General features: G+C 38.4%; 1 protein-coding gene across 16 annotated transcripts in view; it reads left to right on the top strand.

Annotated features, from left to right (window-relative positions):
* CCDC30 (coiled-coil domain containing 30) overlaps positions 1–21999 on the top strand; it is a 192114-nt gene that overhangs the window by 49033 nt on the left and 121082 nt on the right. The window contains exon 1 of one of the 16 annotated variants that reach the window (XM_077961294.1): positions 20655–21351. The exons of the other annotated variants lie outside the window; for them this stretch is intronic. The gene's annotated coding sequence lies outside the window, so the exon portion shown is untranslated. Of the gene's footprint in view, positions 1–20654; positions 21352–21999 lie in introns of those variants that run through there. 16 annotated transcript variants of the gene reach the window in all.

Below are 21999 nucleotides of genomic sequence, written 5' to 3'. Positions count from 1 at the left end.
TTCTAAAATGGAGGCCAAGAGCCTCAAAATTAAAGGACAGATTTGAGGTTTGTTCCCATTCTTACCACTCTGATGATTATACCTACTGTTCTGGTTCTGATCCCAGATGAGCCCCCAAATGAAGCAGCATCATTGTCTGGGGAAATATCCAGGGTTCATAGTCTCATGCCAAGAAGATTAAGGTCATGGACATACATGGGTGGGTTAAGGAAGGCAAGTTTAATAGGCAGAAGAAAGGAGAGAGGAGAGCAACTCTGTCTCTTGTGAGAGACAGGGACATCTGAAAGGGAAAAGCTGGCCTGTAGCAGACCGCAGCAGATTTTATAGGCAGGATTGAGGAGGCAGTGTCTGACTTTGTAGGGCCAACAGATTGTTCTGACCAGGTATAATGTTTATATAACATGTAGGGAAGGCTTGTCACCCCACCCTAATCTTAATATGTAAATGGGCTTTCTACTTGGCCAGTGCCATCTTGTGTGCTCCTTACTGTACATGTGGCTGGCAAAGAGAAGGGAAGATGGAGCTGCCATTTTGATCATGGCTAGTCCCAGGTAGCCTTTTCCTATTGGCACAACTGCCAGCATTCACCTGTGCAAGTTTTCAGTTTGCTTGTCTATGTCTGCAGCTCAATTTTACAGGCTGCTCTTTGTTAGAAAAGAAAATGATTTTGGGGATGCTTTTCATGAAAAGTAAAACCTTAATGAGGACTTCCTTACCCTCACAATCTGCCTAAATAATTTCTTTTTAACTCCTATATCATTACTGTATTTTGTGTCGCTATAAAGGAGTACCTGAGGCTGGTTAATTTATAAAGAAAAGAGTTTTATTTTGGCTCATGGTTCTGCAAGCTGTACAAGAAGCATAATGATGGCATATGCTTCTGGTGGGGGCCTTAGGAAGCTTACAGTCATGACTGAAGGCAAAGGAGTAGCAGGTGTGTCTCATGATGAGAGAGGGGGAAGGGCTTAGCCTCTTTTTTTTTTTTTTTTTTTTTTTTTTTTTTTGAGACAGTCTCACTCCGTCGCCCAGGCTGGAGTGCAGTGGCCGGATCTCAGCTCACTGCAAGCTCCGCCTCCCGGGTTCACACCATTCTCCTGCCTCAGCCTCCCGAGTAGCTGGGACTACAGGTGCCCGCCACCTCGCCTGGCTAATTTTTTGTATTTTTTTAGTAGAGACGTGGTTTCACCATGTTAGCCAGGATGGTCTCGATCTCCTGACCTCGTGATCCACCTGTCTCGGCCTCCCAAAGTGCTGGGATTACAGGCTTGAGCCACCGCGCCCAGCCTGGGCTTAGCCTCTTTTTAACAACCATATCTCATGTGAACTTATTACTGTGGGGAGGGTACTAAGCCATTCATGAGGGATTCACCCTCATGATCAAAATGCCTCCCACTAATGCCCCACCTCCAACATTGGAGATCACATTTCAACACGAGATTAGGTGAGGACAAACATCCAAACTATATCAGATATATATCACATTTTGTTTATTTATTCATCAATTGGACATTTGATAGCTTCTGCTTTGTGATTATTATGAATAATGCTGTTATGAATGTTCATTTGTAAGTTTTTGTATGGACATATGTTTTCATGTCTCTTGGGGATATTCCGAGAAGTAGAATTATTGGGTCATATGATAACTCTACATTTAACCTTCTGAGGAACCACCAGATTGTTTTCCAATGCAGATGTACTATTTTACATCCCATCAGCAGTGTATGAGGGTTGCAGTTTCTCCACATCTTCTCCAACACTTATCCTTCTTTCTTATTATAACCATCCTAGCTGTTGTGAAGTAATATCTCAATGTGGTTTTGATTGATATTTCTTGAGTGACTAATGATATTGAGTACCTGTTTTTTCAAGTGCTTGTTAGCCATTTGCATATCTTCTTTGGCAAATATTTTTTCAAATCCTTTGCCAATTTTTAATGGAGTTATTTGTTCTTTTTGTTGAGTTGCAGGAACTCTTTATATATTTTGTATATTAGTCTCTTATGTGTTTTGTTTTTGTTTTTGTTTTTGAGATGGAGTCTTGCTCTGTTGCCCAGGCTGGAGTGCAATGGCAAGATCTCGGCTCACTATAACCTCAGCTTACCAGGTTCAAGTGATTCTCCTGCCTCACCCTCCCAAGTAGCTGAGATTACACGCACCCATTGTCATACCTGGCTAATATTTGTATTTTTTTATAGATGGGGTTTCACCATGTTGGCCAGGCTGGTCTTGAACTCCTGACCTCAGGTGATCCACACACCTTGGCTTCCCAAAGTGCTGGGACTACAGGCATAAGCCACTGTGCTTGGCCTCTTATGTATTGACTTGTGTCCTCTACCCCAAAATATATTGAAGTCCTAACCCCCAGGACCTGTAAATGTGATGTTATTTGGAAATAGGACTTTTGAAGAAGTAATCAAGTTAAGATGAGTTCATTAGGGTGGGCCTTAATCCAATATGACTAGTACAGTTATAACAAGAAGAAATGCCATGTGAAGACAGTCATACACAGAGAGAATGCCATGTGATTACAGAGGCAGAGACAAATGATGCAGCTACAAGCCAATAAAAAACAAGAATAAGCAACCATCATCAGAAGCTAGGAAGAGTCAAGAAAAGGATGCTACCCAGAGTCTCAAAAGGAACATGGCCCTACTAATACCTTGATTTCAGATTTCTAGCCTTCAGAACTGTGAGATAATACATTTCTATTGTTTTAAGACCCCAGTTTGTGGAATTTTGTGATGGTAACTCTAGAATGCAACAGTATTAAGAGATGTGGTCTTTGGGAGATGATTTGGCAGAGCCCTCACGAATGGTATTAGCATTTTTATAAAAGGCCTTGAGGTTGAAATGAGACTGTGTGTGCACATTGTGTTCATTTCTTCTGGAAAATGCAGCAACAAGGTGCCAACTTGGAAGCAGAAAGGTGCCTCACTAGACACCAAACCTACCAGCACCTTAATCTTTAACTTTTCGCCTCTAGAACTCTGAGAAATAAACTTCTATTGTTTGTAAATTACCTAGTCTATGGTATTTTGTTGTAATAGTCCAAAGGGACTAAGATACTCCCTGCCTCCAGCCTCTGGCAACTACCATTTTACTATCTGTCTCTATGATTTTGACTACTCTAGATACTTCATATAAGGGGAATCATGTGCTATTTATCTTTTTGTGATTGGCTTGGTTAACTTAGAATGATGTCTTCAAGGTTCATTCATGTTATAACGTGTGTCAGAATTTCCTTCTTTTTAAAGGCTGAATCATATTCCATTGTATGTATATACCACATTGTCTGTCAGTGGACACTTGGGTAGCTTCCACATTGTATCTAGTGTAAATAATGGGTGTACAAATACATATTTGAGTCCCTGCTTTAAATACTTTGGGGTATATAACCAGAAGTGAAATTGTCAGATGATATGGAAATTCTATGTCTACTTTTTCTGGAGGAACTGTCATACTCTTCTCCACAGGAACTATATCACTTTACATTTCCACCAACCACGCAGAATCATACTAATTTCTCCACATCATTGCCAACATTTGTTGTTGTCTGTTTTTTTTATGGTAGCCATCCTAATTGTGTAAAGTGGTACTATGGTTTGGATATGGCTTGTCCCTGCCAAAACTCCTTTTCATGTTGAAATTTGATCCCCAGTGTGGTGGTATTGGGAGGTGGGACCGAGTGACAGGTGTTTGGGCCTTGGGGAAGATCCCTCATGAATAGATTAAGGCCTTCCCGTGGGGGTGAGTCTTGCTCTTACAAGATTTAGTTTACATGAAGAATCTGACTTCCTCGGGAGGCTGAAGCAAGAGAATCACTTGAGCTGGGATGGTGCCACTGCACTCCAGCCTGGGCAAGAGAGCAAGACTCCATCTCAAAAAAAAAAAAAGAATCTGACTTCCTTGGTTTCTCTCTTGCCTCCTCTTTCTCCACGTGCTCTCCTTGCTCATGTCTTCTTCTCTTCCATTTTTCAGCATAAGCTGAAATAGCATGAGGCCCTTACCACATGCAGCTGCTCAGTCTTGAACTTGCTAGCCACCAGAAGCATGAACCAAATAACCCTCTTTTCTTTATAAATTATTCAGCTCAGGTATTCTGCTACGGCAATACAAAATGGACTAAGACAGGTAGTATCTCTTTGTGGTTTTGATTTGCATTTCCCTAGTGATTTATTAGTCATTTGTTTATCTTCTTTGGAGAAATGTCTATTTAAATTATTTCCCCATTATTGAATTAGGTTTGGTTTTTATTATAAGTTTTAAAGTTCTCTATATATTCTAGATGTTAATATTCTTCATCAGATACATATTTGCAAATATTTTCTCCTATTTTGTAGGTTGCCCTTCTACTTTGTTGATAGTGTTATTTTATTTATTTATGACACAGGGTCTTGCTGTGTCACTCAGGCAGGAGTGCAATGGTACGATCATAGCTCACCGTAACCTCCAACTCCCGTACTCAAGGAATCCTCCTGCCATAGCCTCCTGAGTAGCTAGGACCAAAGACAAATGCCGCCATGCCTAACTAATTAAAAATAAATTGTAGAAGTGGGGTCTTGTGTTGCCCAGGCTGGTCTCAAACTCCTGGCTTCAAGCAATCCTCCCACCTTGGCCTCCCAAAGTAGTAGGATTTCAGGTGTGAGCCACCACACTTGGCCAGTAGTGCTATTTCCATATTCAAAAGTTTTTAGTTTTTATGAAATACAATGTTTAAATTTTTCTTTTGTTGCCTGTGTCTTTGGTGTCATATCCAATAAATCATCGCCAAATCCATAGTCATGGAGAGTTTCCCCTAAGTTTTCTGCAAAAGAATTTTATAGTTTTAGCTCTTGTGTTTAGGTCTTTTTATCCTTTTTGAATTTTTTGTGAATAGTGTAAGGTAAGTGTCTAACTTATTTTTTTCATGTGGATGTTCTATTTTATCACCATTTACTAGAAAACTGTCTTTCCTCAATGAATCATCTTCGCACTATTGTTGAAAATTATTCAATAAAGAAAAGCCCTAGAACTGATGGCTTCATTAGTGAATTCTACCAAACATTTAAATATCAAATATGGAAGATCAAATATGCAAGAGTTTGTTTCTGGGATGTCTATTGTATTCCCTTGGTCTATGTATCTGTCTTTATTCAATTATTACACTGTTTTGAAAACTGCAGCTTTGTAGTAAGTTTTGAAATCAGAAAGTGTGAGTCCTCCAACTTTGTTTTTCTTTTTCAAGATTGTTGTGGCTGCTTGGGGTCCCTTTAGGCTCTGTACAAATTTTAGGATGGATTGTTTTATTTCTGCAAAAAATATTTTTGGAATTTTGATAGGGATTATATTGAATCTGTAGATAGCTTCGGATAGTATTTACATTGTAACAATAGTTTTCCAATCATGAACATGAATATCTTTCAATTTATTTTTATCTTCCTAATTTTTCCACCAATGTTTTCTACCTTTTATTGTACAAGTCTTTCACCTCCCTTCATTAAGCTAATTCCTAAGTATTTCATTCTGTTTGATGCTATTATAAATAGAATTGTTTTCTTAATTTCCTTTCCAGATTGTTCATTGTTAGAGTATAGAAATGCAACTAATTTATGTGTGTTGACTTCATGTCCTACTACTTTTTGAGTTTATTAGCTCTAAGAAGTTTTTTTTGGCGAAATATTTAGGTTTCTACTTATGAGATCATATAATCTGCAAACAGAGATACAGTCATGCACCATAATGGACTACATTTGCAACAGTAGTCCCATATGGTTATAATACTGTGTTTTCATTGTACCTTTTCTGATTAGATATGTTTAGATATACAAATACCATTTTGTTTAATTGCCTATAGTATTTAATACAGTAACATGCTGTACAGATTTGTAGCCTAGGCGCAATAGGCTAAACCATATAGCCTAGGTGTGTAATAGGATATACCATCTAGGTTTGTGTAAGTACATTCTATGATGTTTGCACAATGACAAAATCACCTACCAACACATTTCTTAGGATGTATTCCTGTCACAAAGCAATGCACGACTGTAATTTTACTTTTTCCTTTTCAATTTGGATGCCTTTTATTTTTTTTTCTTGTCTGATAGCTCTGGCTAAGACTTCCAGTACATTGTTGGATAGAAATGACAAGTGCAGGCATCCTTGTCTGATCTTGGAGCAAAAACGTTCAGTCTTTCCACCACTGAGTATAATGTTCACTGTGGATTTTTCATATGGATTTTATTATATTGAGGTAGATTCCCTCTGTTCCATATTAAGTGTTTTTATCATGAAAGGATGTTGGATTTTGTTAAATGTTTTTTCTGTGTCAACTGAGATTATTATATGGGTGTTTTTCTGTTCATTCTGTTAACCTGATGTATTACATTGATTTAGTTTCACATGTTGAACCATCCTTGCATTCCAGGACTGAATTCTACTTGGTCATGGTTTATAATCCTTTTGATATGCTACTGAATTCAATTTGCTAGTATATTGTTGAGGATTTTTTCATCAGCGTTCTTAAGGGGCATTGGCCTGTAGTTTACTTTTCATGTGGTATCTTTATCTAGCTTTGCTGTTAGAGTAATTATGTCCTCTTCAAATGTGTTAAGAAGTATTTCTTCCACTTCATTTTCTTAAAGGAACATTGGGAAAAAGGGTATTAGTTCTTCTTTAAATGTTTGGTAGAATTCACTAATGAAGCCATCAGGTCTAGGGCTTTTGTTTGTTGGGAGATTTTACTTACTGATTCATTCTTCTTACTAGGTAGTCTATTCAGATTTTCTGTTTCTTTGTGATTTAGTCTTGGTAGGCTTTGTGTTTTTAGAAATTTCTTGTTTTTTTGTTTTGTTTTGTTTTGTTTGTTTTGTTTTATTGAGACAGAGTTTCTCTCTTGTTGCCCAGGCTGGAGTGCAATGGCACGGTCTCAGCTCACTGCATCCTCCACCTCCTGAGTTCAAGTGATTCTCCTGCCTCAGCCTCCCAAGTAGCTGGGATTACAGGCACCTGCCACCACACCCAGCTAATTTTTTTGTAATTTTTAGTAGGGACAGGGTTTTCCCATGTTGGCCAGCTGGTCTCGAACTCCTGACCTTGTGATTCGCCCACCTTGGCCTCCCAAAATGCTGTGATTACAGGCATGAGCCACCATGCCAAGCTGTGTTTTTAGAAATTTCTGCGCCGGTTGCAGTGGCTGAAGCCTGTAATCCCAGCACTTTGGGAGGCCGAGACGGGTGGATCACGAGGTCAGGAGATCGAGACCATCCTGGCTAACACGGTGAAACCCTGTCTCTACTAAAAAATACAAAAAACTAGCTGGGCGAGGTGGCAGACGCCTGTAGTCCCAGCTACTTGGGAGGCTGAGGCAGGAGAATGGTGTAAACCCAGGAGGCGGAGCTTACAGTGAGCTGAGATCCAGCCACTGCACTCCAGCCTGGGCGACAGAGCGAGACTCCATCTCAAAAAAAAAAAAAAAAAAAGACATTTCTGCATTTCATTTAGGTCATCCAGTTTCTAGGCATACAGTAATTCATAGTACACTCTTATAATCACTTTTATTTCTCTAGTATCTGTTGGAATGCCCTCACTTCCTAATTTAATAATTCGAGTCTTTTCTCTTTTTTTCTTAGTAGATATGATTAAAGATTTGTCAATTTTGTTGATATTTTCAAAGAACAAAAGGTTTTGTATATTTTCTTGATTGTTTTTCATTTCTTTCATTTATCTCTTTTCTAATCTTTATTATTTCCTTCCTTTTGCTAGCTTTAGATTTGTTTTGTTTTTCCTTTTATAGTTCTTTAAGTTGTGAAGTTAGCTTGTTGATTTGAGACCTTTCTTATTTTTTAATGTAAGCAGTTACAAATTCCCCACTTCACTTTGCTTTTTCTTTTTTTTTTTTGAGACGGAGTCTCGCTCTGTCACCCAGGCTGGAGTGCAGTGGTCGGATCTCAGCTCACTGCAAGCTCCGCCTCCCGGGTTTACGCCATTCTCCTGCCTCAGCCTCCCAAGTAGCTGGGACTACAGGCGCCCGCCACCTCGCCCGGCTAGTTTTTTGTATTTTTTAGTAGAGACGGGGTTTCACCGTGTTATCCAGGACGGTCTCGATCTCCTGACCTCGTGATCCGCCCGTCTCGGCCTCCCTAAGTGCTGGGATTACAGGCTTGAGCCACCAACTTTGCTTTTTCTGTATCTGTAAGTTTTGGTGTTTTATGATTTAATTTTCATTCATCTTTAAGTATTTTTTCCTTCCTTCCTTCCTTCCTTCCTTCCTTCCTTCCTTCCTTCCTTCTTTCTTTCTTTCTTTTTTTCTTTGAGACAGAGTTTCACTCTGTTGCCCAGGTTGGAGTGCAGTGGCATGATCTCGGCTCACTGCAACCTCTGCCTCCCAGATTCAAGCAATTCTGCTGCCTCAACCTCCTGAGTACTGGGATTACAGGTGCACGCCACCACGCCCAGCTAATTTTTGTATTTTAGGTAGAGACGGGGTTTCACCATGTTGGTCAGGCTGGTCTCAAACTCCTGACCTCGTGATCTGCCTATCTTAGCCTCTCAAAGTGCTGAGATTACAGGCATGAGCCACCATGCCCAGCCTCATCTTTTTTTTTTTTTTTGAGACAGAGTCTCACTCTGTTGCCTAGGCTGGAGTGCAGTGGCGCGATCTTGGCTCTCTGCAGGCTCCGCCTCCTGAGTTCACGCCATTCTCCTGCCTCAGCCTCCCGAGTAGCTGGGACTACAGGTGCCTGCCACTATGCCCAGCTAATTTTTTTTTTTTTTTGTATTTTTAGTACAGATGGGGTTTCACTGTGTTAGCCAGGATGGTCTCGATCTCCTGACCTCGTGATCCACCTGCCTCAGCCTCCCAAAGTGCTCGGATTACAGGTGTAAGCTGCTGTGCCCAGCCCCCAGCCTCATCTTTAAGTATTTTCTAATTTCTTTGTGATTTTTTATTTGATCCATTGGTTGTTTGAAAGTGTGTTGTTTGGTTTCTACAAATTGCGAATTTTTCTGTTTTCCTCCTGTTAATTTCTAACTTTATCCTGTTTCAGTTGGAGAAGATACTTTGTATAATATCTGTTTTTAAAATCTATTGATACTTAATTTGTGGTTTAACATATGATCTATCTTGGAGATTGTCCTGTGTGCAGTTGAGAAGAATGTGTATGCTTTTGCTGTTGGATAGAGCATCTTGTATATGTCTGTTAGGTCTAGTTGGCTTATTGTGTTGTTCAAGTCCTCTATTTCCTTACCTACTTTTGGTCTGGTTATTTAATGCATTATTGAGAGTAGAGTATTGACTCCATTTATTCTTGAACAGTCTGTTTCTCCCTTCAATTCTGTAAATTTTTTCTTTATGTTTTTTGATGGTCTGTTATTATTTGCCAAAATATTTATAATTATGATATCTTCTTACTATATTGAACCTTTTATTAATATATATTTTATAATATTTTGTAACCTTTTTAAAATTGAATGTTTATTTTGTCTGATATTAGTATAGGGTAGTAATTTCCCTGTTCTAATTTGGTTACTGTTTGCATGAAATGTCTTTTTTCATTCTCTCACATTCAGTCTATTTGTGTCTCTTTTAGACCATATATACAGTCATCCCACAGTATCATAAGGGGATTTATTCCAGGACCCCTCACAGATAAAAAATTTTCAAGTCCCTTATATAAAATGGTATAGGTATTTGCATAGAACGTAGGCACATTCTCCCATATACTTTAAATCATCTCTAGAGTACTTATAATACTTAATACAATGTAAGTGTTGTATAAGTAGTTGTTATGATGTATCATTTTTATTTGCATTTTATTGTCATATTGTTATTTTAAAAAATATTTTCAATCTAGGATTGGTTGAAATGGCAGATATGAAACTCACAGATGCAGAGAGCCAACTGTAGCTGGACTTTTTTAAACCCAATTTGCCAATCTCTGTATTTTTATTATAGAGTTTAATCCATTTACATTTAAAATAATTACAGAAAATGGGGGGTCTTACTTCTGTCATTTTGCTATTTGTCTTCTATATGCTTTGTTAGCTTCCCCCACTTATTTCCTGCATTACCTTTTTATGTTTAGTTGATTTTGGATAGTAAAACACTTTACTTTTCTTCTCATTTTCCTTTGTGTATATTCTGTAACTATTTTACTTAAGGTTAATGTGAAAGTTACATTTAACATCTTAAAGTTATGATACTCTAATTTGAATTTTTTTAGGTTAACTTCAGTATCATACAAAAACTCTGCTCATTTACAGCCATCACTATCCCTTTCAGTTTTGATGTCCCAAAATTACATCTTTGTACAAATGTGTTTCCAAAAACATAAACTAACAACTAAAAAAAATGAATCTTTTCAATTTATGTGGAAGCGAAAATGTGGAGTTCTAAATCAAAGTTACAATAATACTAGTTCTTAGAGCAATAATTTTCTTAAATGTATACTTTCTTAAATCACGTAGACAACAAAAAAGTGGAGTTACAAACCATTGTTAAAATAGTACTTTTTTTTTTTTTCTGAGATGGAGTCTCACTCTGTTGCCCAGGCTGGAGTGTGTGATTCTCCCACCTCAGCCTCCCGAGTAGCTGGGATTACAGGCACACACCACTTCACCTGGCTAATTTTTGTATTTTTAGTAGAGACAGGTTTTCACCATGTTGGCTAGGCTGGTCACAAACTCCTGACCTCAGGTGATCCGCCCACCTCAGCCACCCAAAGTGCTGGGATTACAGGCGTGAGCCACTGCACCCAGCCAGTACTGGTTTTTATAATAGCCAGTGTAATGACTTTTACTAAGATCTTTATTCATTTCATATGGCTTTGGGTTATTGTCTACTGTCCTTTCATTTCAACCTGTAGGACTCCTTTTAGCATTTCTTGAATAGCAGGTATAATATAAACAACTTTACAGCTTTTTTCCTCCAGACATATCTAGGAATGTCTTAAATTCTGTCTCGTTTCTGAAGGACCAGTTTTGCCAGATACAGGATTCTTGACTGACAACTTTTCCTGTTAGAATTTTGAATATTTCAGCCAACTGCCTTCTGGTTGCCAAAGTTTCTGAGGAGAATTCTGCTGTTAATCTCATTGAGGATTCCTTGTGTGTGATAAATTGCTTCTCTCTTGCTGCTTTCAACATTTTGTTTTGGTTTTGTCTTTCATTTGATTATAATGTGTCTTGGTGTGGTCATCTCTGAGCTAATCTTATTTCGAGCTGGTTGAGCCTCTTGGTTGTTTGTATTCATGCCTTTCATCAAATTTGGGAAGTTTTCAGCCATTATTTCTTCAAATAATCTCTCTGCCCTCCCTTTCTTCTGGGACTCCCCAGTGTGTATGCTGGCCCACCTGACGATGTCCCACAGCTGCCTTAGGCTCTGTTTACTTTTCTTCGATTTTTTTTGTTGTTGTTGTTCCTCAAACTCAGTAATTTTAATTGTCCTATCTTCAGGTTCACTGATTCTTTCTTCTGCCTGCTCAAATTTGCCTTTGAATCCCTATAGTGAATTTTTTATTTCAGTTGTTGTACTTTTCAGTTCTAGACATTCTTTTTGTTTCTTTTTAGGTTTTCTGTCTCTTTATTGATATTTCTGTTTTGTTCATACATTATTTTCTTGACTTTCTCCATGTCTCCATAAGCTTCCTTAATATAGTTTTTTAAAAGTCTTTGTGTAGTAGATCTACCATATGGTCTTTTTCAGGGACAGTTTCTGTTGGTTTACTTTACTTTTTTTTTTTTTTTCTTTTTTTAAGTTTTAAATGGGACGCACCTTCCTGTTTCTTTGTATGGTTTTTTATTTTCTTGAAAATTGAACATTTGAATCTAATGTGGTAACTCTCGAAATCAGATTCGCCACCCTCCCAGCGTTTGCTATTTTTGCTTTATTTATTTATTTATTTTTTATTGTTGTGACATTAACCTGACGTATAAGCTTAAGGTCTTCTAGAGTCTTTTCTGAGTGTGTGCCTTTCCCTTATCATATGCAGTGGATTTTCCAGTTTTCTCTCTATATGCCATTGCTTTTGAATGTTCTGCTGTTTAATGACTGGCTTCCAAAAAGGGAAAAAGAGAAAAATTAAAGAGAGGAAAAAAAGGGTGCTAGCCCTTTGAATCCCCTGAATGTCACCTCTGCCAGAGGGGGAGGGGCTTGCAACAATGGGTGGTGGTGCAAAAATGGCCACCTGACTCTGTGTCTGTACCTACATGAGCGGAAGCAGCAATCACCGATCAGAATACAAATCCCCAATGCTTAAAGGAAAGCATCCCTGTTGCCCATTTTGACTCCCACATGTTGCATGCAAGCTGTTCCAGGAACTCATGCACACTGCCTGCCACATGGATGGAGGAGAGGAGATAGCCGCTGCAGGGATAAGAGCTTAAATTGATTGAAATTAACAGCAATTTACCATCCAACCCTTTCTCTAGAAGTTTCAAGATTTTAATAGACTTCAGAGTTCAAAAATATTTGTATCAGACAGATTCCACCAGCAGGATTATTGTTTAGGTGGAGAGACAGATTTCTGGTGCTTCCCAATCTATCATCTCTCCTAGCCTTCATTTTTGAAGAATATTTTCACTGGATATAGAATTTTAAGTTGACTTTCTTTTAACAATACTTTATAGATATCATTCCTTTGTCTTCTTGCTTTCATAGTTTTTGACAAGCTCATAGTCATTCTTAACTTTGTTTTTGCATATGTACTATTTCTTTTTTCTCTGGTATTTATGAGATATTTTTAGCAGTTTGATTACAGTTTGTCTTGGTTTTCTTAGTACTTTTGCTTGGGAGTATTTGAGCTTCTAGATTCTGTGAGTTTATAGTTTTCCTCAAATATGGAAAAAGTTTAGCCATTAGTTCTTCATTTCTTCAAAATTTTTTGTATTGCTCTACTTCTGTGACTCCAACTACATGTGTTTTACATCCTTTGGTATTTTCACAAAGGCTGTGTTCATTTTTTCCCCAGTTTTTCTCTCTTTGTTCTAGTTTGATAATTTCTATTGTTGTTTTCAAGTTCACTAATTTTTTTTTCTGTAGTGTTTATTGTGTTTTTAATCCCATCCTGTGAATCACTCATTTAAAGTATTGAAAATTTTATCTTTAGAAATTTCATTAGTTCTTTTTTGAATATCTTTTATCTTTTATTCATTAGTTCTCTTAAAAAATACATTGTCACTTCTAGGTCTATTTCTATTCACTGATTTTTTTCCTAGTTGTGATGCACTTGCTTCTTTGAAGGTTTAATAATGTTTTACTGGATATTGGACATTATGAATTTCATATTGTTGAGGACCTAATTTTATTGTCTTGCTTAAATAATATTAAACTTTGTTTTCACAATAGGTTAAATTACTTGCTGAATAGCTTAATTCTTTTTGGATTGTTTTTAAGCTTCCTTAGGGCAGATTTATAGGAGCTTTTATTCTAGGGCTAGAATAGTTCTACTCTTATGTTGTGACCCTGGGTGTTCAATAAGGACTCTCTGATCTAGCTGGTCAGAACTCAAACATCTCCTAACCCTGCTGACCTCTGAGAATTGTTCTTACAGCTCTCTCATTGTTCTTCGCTTATTTTTGTGGAGTTTTGCCTTACTCATGTGTGGCTCAGTATTCAGGAAAGACTTGAAAAACTGCAGATTTCTGCAGTTCTTTTCTCTGTGTGGCTCCCTTTTCTCTGGTACTCTATCCCACGTATTTCTGCCATTTCATCTTTCTGAACTCGTTTCTCTGTCTCCTCAATTCCACAAGATTACTATGCTCTATACAGGATTTCCCTCATATCACCACACTCTGGAAAGTATTTCAAGGCAGAAATCCCTGGCAATTGTAATGTCACCTAATTTCCACCCATCTCCAGTGGAGTAAAGTCCCCTAATGTCTCTTGTTAAATGTCTGAGAAGAGTTGTTTTATAAGTTTTTTTCCACTCTTCCACTTGTAAGGGTGAGGAAAATCTCATCCTCATTATTCCATCATGGCCCTTTTTTTCTTTTTCCATGACCTGTTTTTCATGTCTGGTTTTTGTTTGTTTGTTTGTTTGTTTGTTTGTTTTGTTTTGTTTTGTTTTTTGCTGGAGGGTTGGCTTTTGAGGTCGTTTTCTTCTCCCTGAGTAATTTCTAAGTTCTGGCTCATTTTGTCAAATCATACAAATGATATCATCCCAGAACTATCTCTGCTTGACTACCTGAATAATTCATATCCTTTTCCCAGGTCTTGTTTTTATTTGGATCTCTTTTCCAGGTGCTAAAGAAATTGATCTTTTAAATATGGATCTCCAAGGTTTTTGTCCTCTGTATCAGAGGGAATGGCTCTCTAGACTTAATGTTCTGTGGTTTAAAATCAATTATTTTTTATTTTTTAAGTGAATACACAAAAATGTATCTACCCTAATATTGTATATCCTTCAGTACAGTTTTCCTGGGGTGCTTTAGTTATGTTTGCCACATGCATTGGATAAAAACTATTTTTAAATTTTGCTTTACAAATTGGCCGCATAGTTGCATAAGATAGTTTGTCTTATAGAATGAAACTTCCCCCAAACTGTTACACAAGTAAATTTTCAAATTTGTCTCTGAATATCTGAACATGTTAACTGTTCCCCCTAAAATCAACCTTTCCCAGAAAGATGATTACTTATCATCTGGGTTTGTTTTTGTTTTTGTTTTTTTGTGTGTGTTCACTATTTCAGAGGTGATTTTAAACATAGATTTCCAACATACGTTGTGTTCATCATTTTTCAAAATAACTGCTCTGAAGGCTGTAAAGTTGACCAGTAAGGTAACCTGAAAATAAATACACGTGTTTCTAGTAAAACCTCTTGCAAGTATAAGGATTTGAGTCAATATATAATGTCCTCTGACTGCCTCAGTACTTGTTGTACACCCCTACTACAGAGATGATAACTGTACAGGGTAACTTATCTGCTTGCATATCTGTGCTTTCCCACTGTGACACTCTACTAGGACAGGACCACAGGGCTATTCGTAACACAGAAAGATGTGATCAAGCAAGTTTAGTTTAGATGGTGGGAGCACACTTTGGAACCAGTCTGCCTGGGTTCACATCCTAGCTCTTATCAATTACATTGTGACCTGGAACAAATTACTTAGCTCTCTGTCCTTAACTTCCTTATCTGTAAAATGAGAATAATAATGTCCCTAGGACTCAGCAAAGTATGAAGGCATATTTTGTACTCAATAATCGTTGAGTGAATTAATGAGTAAACATACAAACAAATCAATAAGAAGAAAGGTGATTTTATTTAACAGGATAACATTTTCTTTAGAATTACTGAAGGAAATTATTGTACACATGTAACACTATAGTTTTTAAAAGGTCAAAATTTTCAAACAAAACATAAAGAAATGCAGACTGAATCTCTTATGCAAATCTCACTAACCTCCCATTCTTCCTTCCCACATTCTAGGGAAAAGATTAATGATGTTGAGTATTGCTCCTTCCTGTGGTGTCTGGGAAGGAGGGTAGTTATGTTTTCTCATCTTCTCTACCCTTTCTTTTTTTTTCTTTTTCTTTCTTATTTTTTTTTTCTTTTTGATACCGAGTTTTGGTCTTGTTGCCCAGACTGGAGTGCAATGGCATGACACCAACTCACTGCAACCTCTGCTCCTGGGTTCAGTGATTATCCTGCCTCAGCCTCCTGACTAGCTGGGATTACAGGTGCCCACCACCACGTCCAGCTAATTTTTGTATTTTTGGTAGAGATGGGGTTTCACCACATTGGTCAGGCTGGTCTCAAACTGCTGACCTCAGGTGATCCACCCCCCTGACCCCTTGGCCTCCAAAAGTGCTGGAATTACAGGCATGAGCCACTGCACCCAGCCTCCTGTACCTTTTCTAGTGGCAATGAAGTCTAGAGCAAACCAGTTGGAACATAGAAGAGGTGTGCTAGCTATGATAAGTTGTATTCCAAAAGTGAAATATTTTTCCAAAGACTACCCGTGTGAGAATGGCTTAAACTCTTTGACTTCTTTTTTATTTCATGGTGAGTACAATTGTGGCCCACACCTTGCTCTGTCATTCATATATCCGAGTGAAGGAGGCTTGATATGGGAAGCAGGCCCCAAGATGACCATAGAATTTCAAGAGTTATTGAGGGGGCATCTGTAAAGAATAAAGGAAAGGAGCAGACATGGCCAGGGAAAGCCTTCAGATCACAATGCAGGACTGACAATCTGTTGAAGGAGAGGGAGAAAGAAGGAAGATTGATTGGATAGGAAGAGCCTCAAACTGTGGCGTAGCTCTGAGAAAGTCTCTGCCAGCCCAACAAACAGTTTTGGAACATTGATAACCTGTAGAGGAATTACACATTGGGCAGAATTGGGTGGGCCTTAATATTCCCACCATGCTCAGTCATTCACTGGAGGCTGTCTGGGAAGAGTGGCAAGTACTTTCTTGAAGGGAGGTATCAGTGGTGTACCTCTACATGGCTCTCTGTATCATAGAACTCAAGCTTGGAGAAGATCGTTGGAGAATACCTGGTTAACCTACCTCCCTCTTTGACAAATGTTATCTGTGACATTCTGGATAAATGAGCATCTGTGTTATTTCAAAAGATATTCAGAAAAGATCACACAGTTTTCCCTAATGTTTAACATTAGGTACCAGAATTGTGTATGTGTGTCTAATCTCAATCCTCTAAGCTGTGATGTAAACCAGTTTTCTTTTCCTTGTCGTCGAGACTGAAGTTTGTGTGGATTTCTAAAATTAGAAAATAAAGCTTTATGTTGACTCTAGTGATCCTTTCACTTACGTCATCCCACATAAGGCAAGCTGGATTGGACTAATGAAGAACACTGTAAATAAATATTTCTTCTCTTTAAAGATGTTAGCAAGTAGAAATCTTTAAAACTGGAAAATGAGCTGGGTGCAGTGGCTCACGCCTGTAATCCCAGTACTTTGGGAGGTCAAGGTGGGTGGATCACAAGGTCAGGAGTTTGAGACCAGCCTGGCCAACATGGTGAAAATACAAAAATACTAAAAATACAAAAATTAGCTGGGTGTGGTGGCAGACGCCTGTAATCCTAGCTACTTGGGAGGCTGAGGCAGAAGGATAGTTTGAAACGAGAAGACAGAGGTTGCAGTGAGCCAAGATCGCACCACTGCACTCCAGCCTAGGCGAAAGAGTGAAACTCCATCTCTGAATGAATGAATGAATGAATGAATGAATAAATAAATAAATAAATAAATAAATGGAAAATGATCTCAATGAGTAATAATTAATTAGAGTTAAATGACCTTCTAAAATCATTTCCTAAAGAAAGATTTTTGCCTTCCAAGTTCTCTCTTAATCTTTCATGAAGGAAAAGCCTCAAGATTTCTTGATGGTGTTTGGCAGCCAGGTGATGGTGATAGCAATAACTGTTAACTGAAGGATCATTCTCAGCAGAGGAATTAAATGAACTGAGTGCTGTAGTCAGCAGATAAGGAGTAACAGCCTATTCCCCTTAACTTGTTTCCAGACCTTGACCTAGTAATGTGATATCCCTGGCATGGGTTGTTTCCTTCAGTCATTCCTTCCTTATCACTGACTACAGTAGTTCCCCCTTATTCTCAGTTTCGCTTTCCACAGTTTCAGCTACCCACAGTCAATTGCAGACTGAAAATATTAAATGCAAACTTCCAGAAATAAGCAACTCATAAGTTTTAAGTTGTGAACCATTCTGAGTACCATGATGAAATCTTACACTGTCCTGCTGGGGTGGGAATCATCCCTTTGACCAGTGTGCCTACACTGTACACACTGTATACCCATTAGTCATGGGCGTTAGTCAGCCTGCTCCTGACATGCAACCATGGACATCATCATGGCTTAGTGATCAAAGATCACTCAAAGCAGATGACCCTACTTTTCATGTATCATCGGAAGGTCAGCAGTAGTCTAATGCCATGTCATAATGCCTAAGTCATTCATCTTCACCTCATTATTTAGGCATTGTGCCATCTCACATCATCTCAAGAAGGATACATACAGTACAATAAGATATCTAGAGAGACAGAGACCACATTCTCATAACTTTTATTACAGTATATTTTTATTATTATTGTTGCTAATCTCTTACTATGCCTAATTTACAAATTAAGCTTTATCTTAGTTATGTATACATGGAAAAAACAGTACAGTTGGCTCTTCATATCTGTAGGTTCCACATCTCCCAATTCAACCAACCATGAGTTGAAAATATTGAAATAAAAAATAATAATACGACAATAAAATAATATAAAATTTAAAATATAGAACAGGCTGGCCATGGTAGCTCACTCCCAGCACTTTGGGAGGCTGAGGTAGGAGGATTGCTTGAGCCCAGGGGTTGAGACCAGTCTGGGCAATATAATGAGACTCTATCTCTCAATTTATTTTAAAACATTTTTAAAATAGTGTAACACTATTTACATAGTTTTTAGACTGTATTAGGTATTGTAAGTAATCTAGAGATTAAAGTATATGAGAGAATGTGTGTAGGTTATATGTAAAATACTGTACCATTTTATATGAGGGACTTGAGCATCCATGGATTTTGGTATCTTCAGTGATCTTGGAACCAATCCTCCTCAGATATCAAGGGAGGACTATACAGAGGGTTTGGTACCATTGGAAGTTTCAGGTGTCCACTGGAGGTTTTGGAACATATCTTCCAAAGATTAGGGAGACTGCTGTAATTTATTTTCTGTTTCTTACAAAAAGGAAGTAAAAGGATGGTAATATTGTTTGGATTTGTGTTCCCACCCAAATTTCATGTCGAATTGTAATATTAAATAAAAGTCCCAATGTTGGAGGAGCGCCCTGGTGGGAGGTGATTGGATCATGGGGGCAGACCTTCCTCTTTGCTGTTTTCATAATAGTGAGTGAGTTCTCATGAGATCTGGTTGTTTAAAAGTGTGTAGCACCTCCCCCTCTCTCTCTTCCTCCTGCTCTGGCCATGTAACACATGCCTCCTTCCTCTTCCCTTTTTGCCATGATTGTAAGCTTCCTGAGGCCTCCCCAGCCATGCTTCCTGTATAGCCTGAGGAATTGTGAGTCAATTAGACCTCTTTTCTTTATAAATTACCCAGTCTTAGGTAGTTTTTTATATTATTATAAATGCAAGAATGAACTAGCATAGATGGTGTACTGGTTAACTTTGTATGTCAACCTGACTGAGGTTTGGAATGCCCAGATATCTGATTAAACATTATTTTTGGGCTGGGCACAATGACTCACACCTGTAATCCTAGCACTTTGGAAGGCCAAGGCGGGTGGATCACTTGAGTTCAGGAGTTTGAGACCAGCCTGGGCAACATGGCAAAACCACACCTCTACAAAAAAAAATACAAAAATTAGCCTGGCGTGGCGGCACTTGCTTGTAGTTCCAACTACTGAGGAGGCTGAGGTGGGAGGATTGCTTGTGCCAAGAGACAGAGGTTGCAGTGAGCTGCGATCATACAACTGCACTTCAGCCTAAATGATAGTGAAATCATAATATATACATATATATAAAATCTTCTGTTGGTTCTGTTTCTCCAAAGAACCCTGTCAAATACAGATGGAAACTAATATATGAGTCTCTACAGTGTTGTAATGACTCTCCTGGGGGTTTGCCGTAACTTATTTTAACAGAAATTCAGAGAGGGTAGGTATTGTTCACCCTGATTTACAGATGAGAAAACCAAGATCACAGATTTGTAAATGTGGAAGTCAAGATTTCAAATCTCAACCTGACTACAAGACCTATGTTTTAGCTGGGCGCAGTGACTCATACCTGTAATCCTAGCACTTCAGGAGGCCAAGGCAGGAGGATTGCTTGAGCCTGGGAGTTTGAAACCAACCTGGGCAACATGGTGAGACCCTGTCTCTTAAAAAACAAACAAAAAAAGACTTACTGTTTTTGCCATCATGGTTTCCAAACTGTGTTCCAGGGATCTTTGATGTTCCATAGATAGAAAGCTCTGGGTCTTCTACCTCCACATCAGTCAGAGAAATCTCCACTTCTGGGAACTCTGTAAAGGGTTTTTCCATAAGAATTATTCTGAAAATAAAGGGGACAGGGGAGTCCTGTGGCTTAAAAAGGAAAAATAATTTAGGAAATAATTTCCTTATATCAAGCACTGTTCTCAAGATGTAACTGTGTTCCTTACTCATTTCTCTATGGAGACAGACTTATAACTAAATAGACCATCTTAGTGCTGTTATTACGCATGTTCTCAGAGAATATACTTAAAATAGAAGAAATGCTAGGTATGTGGTAGGAAAAATAATAGCCACAATATATTGAGCGTCTGTCATGTGTCGTGATCTGTTCTAGGTGTCTAACAAACATAATCTCATTTAATCCCAATAACAGCCTGTTAGAAATAGAGCTTGGAGTTGTAAGGAAAATTAGCACTTAGATAAAGGATTTTTCAGCAAAGCAAATTTATTTTTGTGCAGAGGGATGCCTCCTGTATGGCTGGTCATTACAAGAGCATATAGAATAAAGGAGAGTGAAAATTTTTATTTTCGACGTAAATCTTGTCCCTGTGCTCTTTCCCCACTGGCTGGGGTTGGGCTGTATAATTTAAGCTAGACTTGATTGGCTAAACATTTAAACTTCTTTATAGATAAGGTGGGCATGTAAGGGAGAGAGGAGAGAAAGGGAAGGGGTTGTCTGTGGCAAGTTAGAGAGTCAGTTTTTTAAAAAATAAGGAAAGGAATGTGAGCTGGTGTTGATAATGTCACTGGTATTGTGGCATGCCTGGGCATGTAGTAAAAGCAGAAAGAAAGAAGAAAAAGAAAAAGAGGTGGAGGGGGTATTGAGAATTAAAGAATAAAGGATTAATCAGGTTGTTTGAAGAGAAACCTTGTCATATCTTAAACAGCCCTCACCAAAGTAAGCAGGAGCATTCCCATTTCATATTTGTTAGAACTTAAGGGAACTTGACCAAAGTGATAGTTGCAGCCAGGAGCTGATCCAGGTTTATCCGGCCCCAGGGCTCATTTTCTACACCATGCCAACTCTTGTGGCAACTTATAGAGGAGATTTATATAGAGGACTTATTATAACTCATGGGGGTACAGCATGCCCAACACGGAGCACATAAACCACCTCCACCTACAGGAGATGCCCAGGCAGTATTTTATTTTCCACAGTGCCTGCGTTCGTCTTTTCATCTGACTGTGCCTGTGAGAGGGCGCAGCACGATGCAAGCACATAGTGGGTCGACAATAAACGTTGTCATACTATGCAGGGAGGCACAGTTTAGTTCAGAGCATTAGGTGATCCCCACCTGTCAGAGAGTAGAATATTGGAAGTGGAAAATTCTGAGCTGTTACACCATCTCCAGAGTCGTTGGTGGCTACCCATGCTAAGTCATTAGTCCTCTTTGTTTACTGCTGGCTGGCAGGTGAGGTAGGCTCCCTCAGCTACCCAGAGATCTCTGTGTCCTATTGCTCATCTCTCACATTATTTGCTGCCCCTTTCTTGTGGTTTTCTGCTTTAAACTTTGGTTACTGGGCTCATTAAGTACATAAATTGCCTAAAGGCATAACTATATTCAATATGCCACAAATTATGGTAAATTTTAAATATATCTTCTTTGGGAAAGCTATCTTTTAAAAATTATAGCATTGAAATACATGACATTCTTACTCTAGGAAAAGACAAAGAAAATGAGGGGGGGTTCATATTTGAGAGTTGAGATGTTTCTTCTGCTTTGTACTGAAGCATCTCAGGTGGCATAAGAGTGGAGCTTAAATGAATTCTTGCCTTGTGTGTTGAATGCATCAGCATGTCGTGTGTGAATTTGAAAAAAATATTCACCAGTGCAGATGGTGGCTGATGGGAGAAGATACTCTGGGAAAAAATATTTATTCTTCTCCATTTCCTTGTGCAGTGCTACTAAGCTGACATGATTCTTGACTACATCTTTTGTCCATACCACTGGACAGGAGGAATTGTAAAAGTTACACTAAGATGTTAGTATCCACTTTTCTAGTAGCATTCCCCGTTCTTTCCAACTCATCAGCTTGGGACTGTTATTTCTGTTTTACTG

This window comes from Macaca mulatta, chromosome 1, assembly GCF_049350105.2.
Source record: "Macaca mulatta isolate MMU2019108-1 chromosome 1, T2T-MMU8v2.0, whole genome shotgun sequence".
NCBI lineage: Eukaryota > Metazoa > Chordata > Mammalia > Primates > Cercopithecidae > Macaca > Macaca mulatta.
The sequence above is the reverse complement of the archived record's forward strand: the minus strand, read 5'-3'. Positions and strand labels throughout refer to the sequence as shown.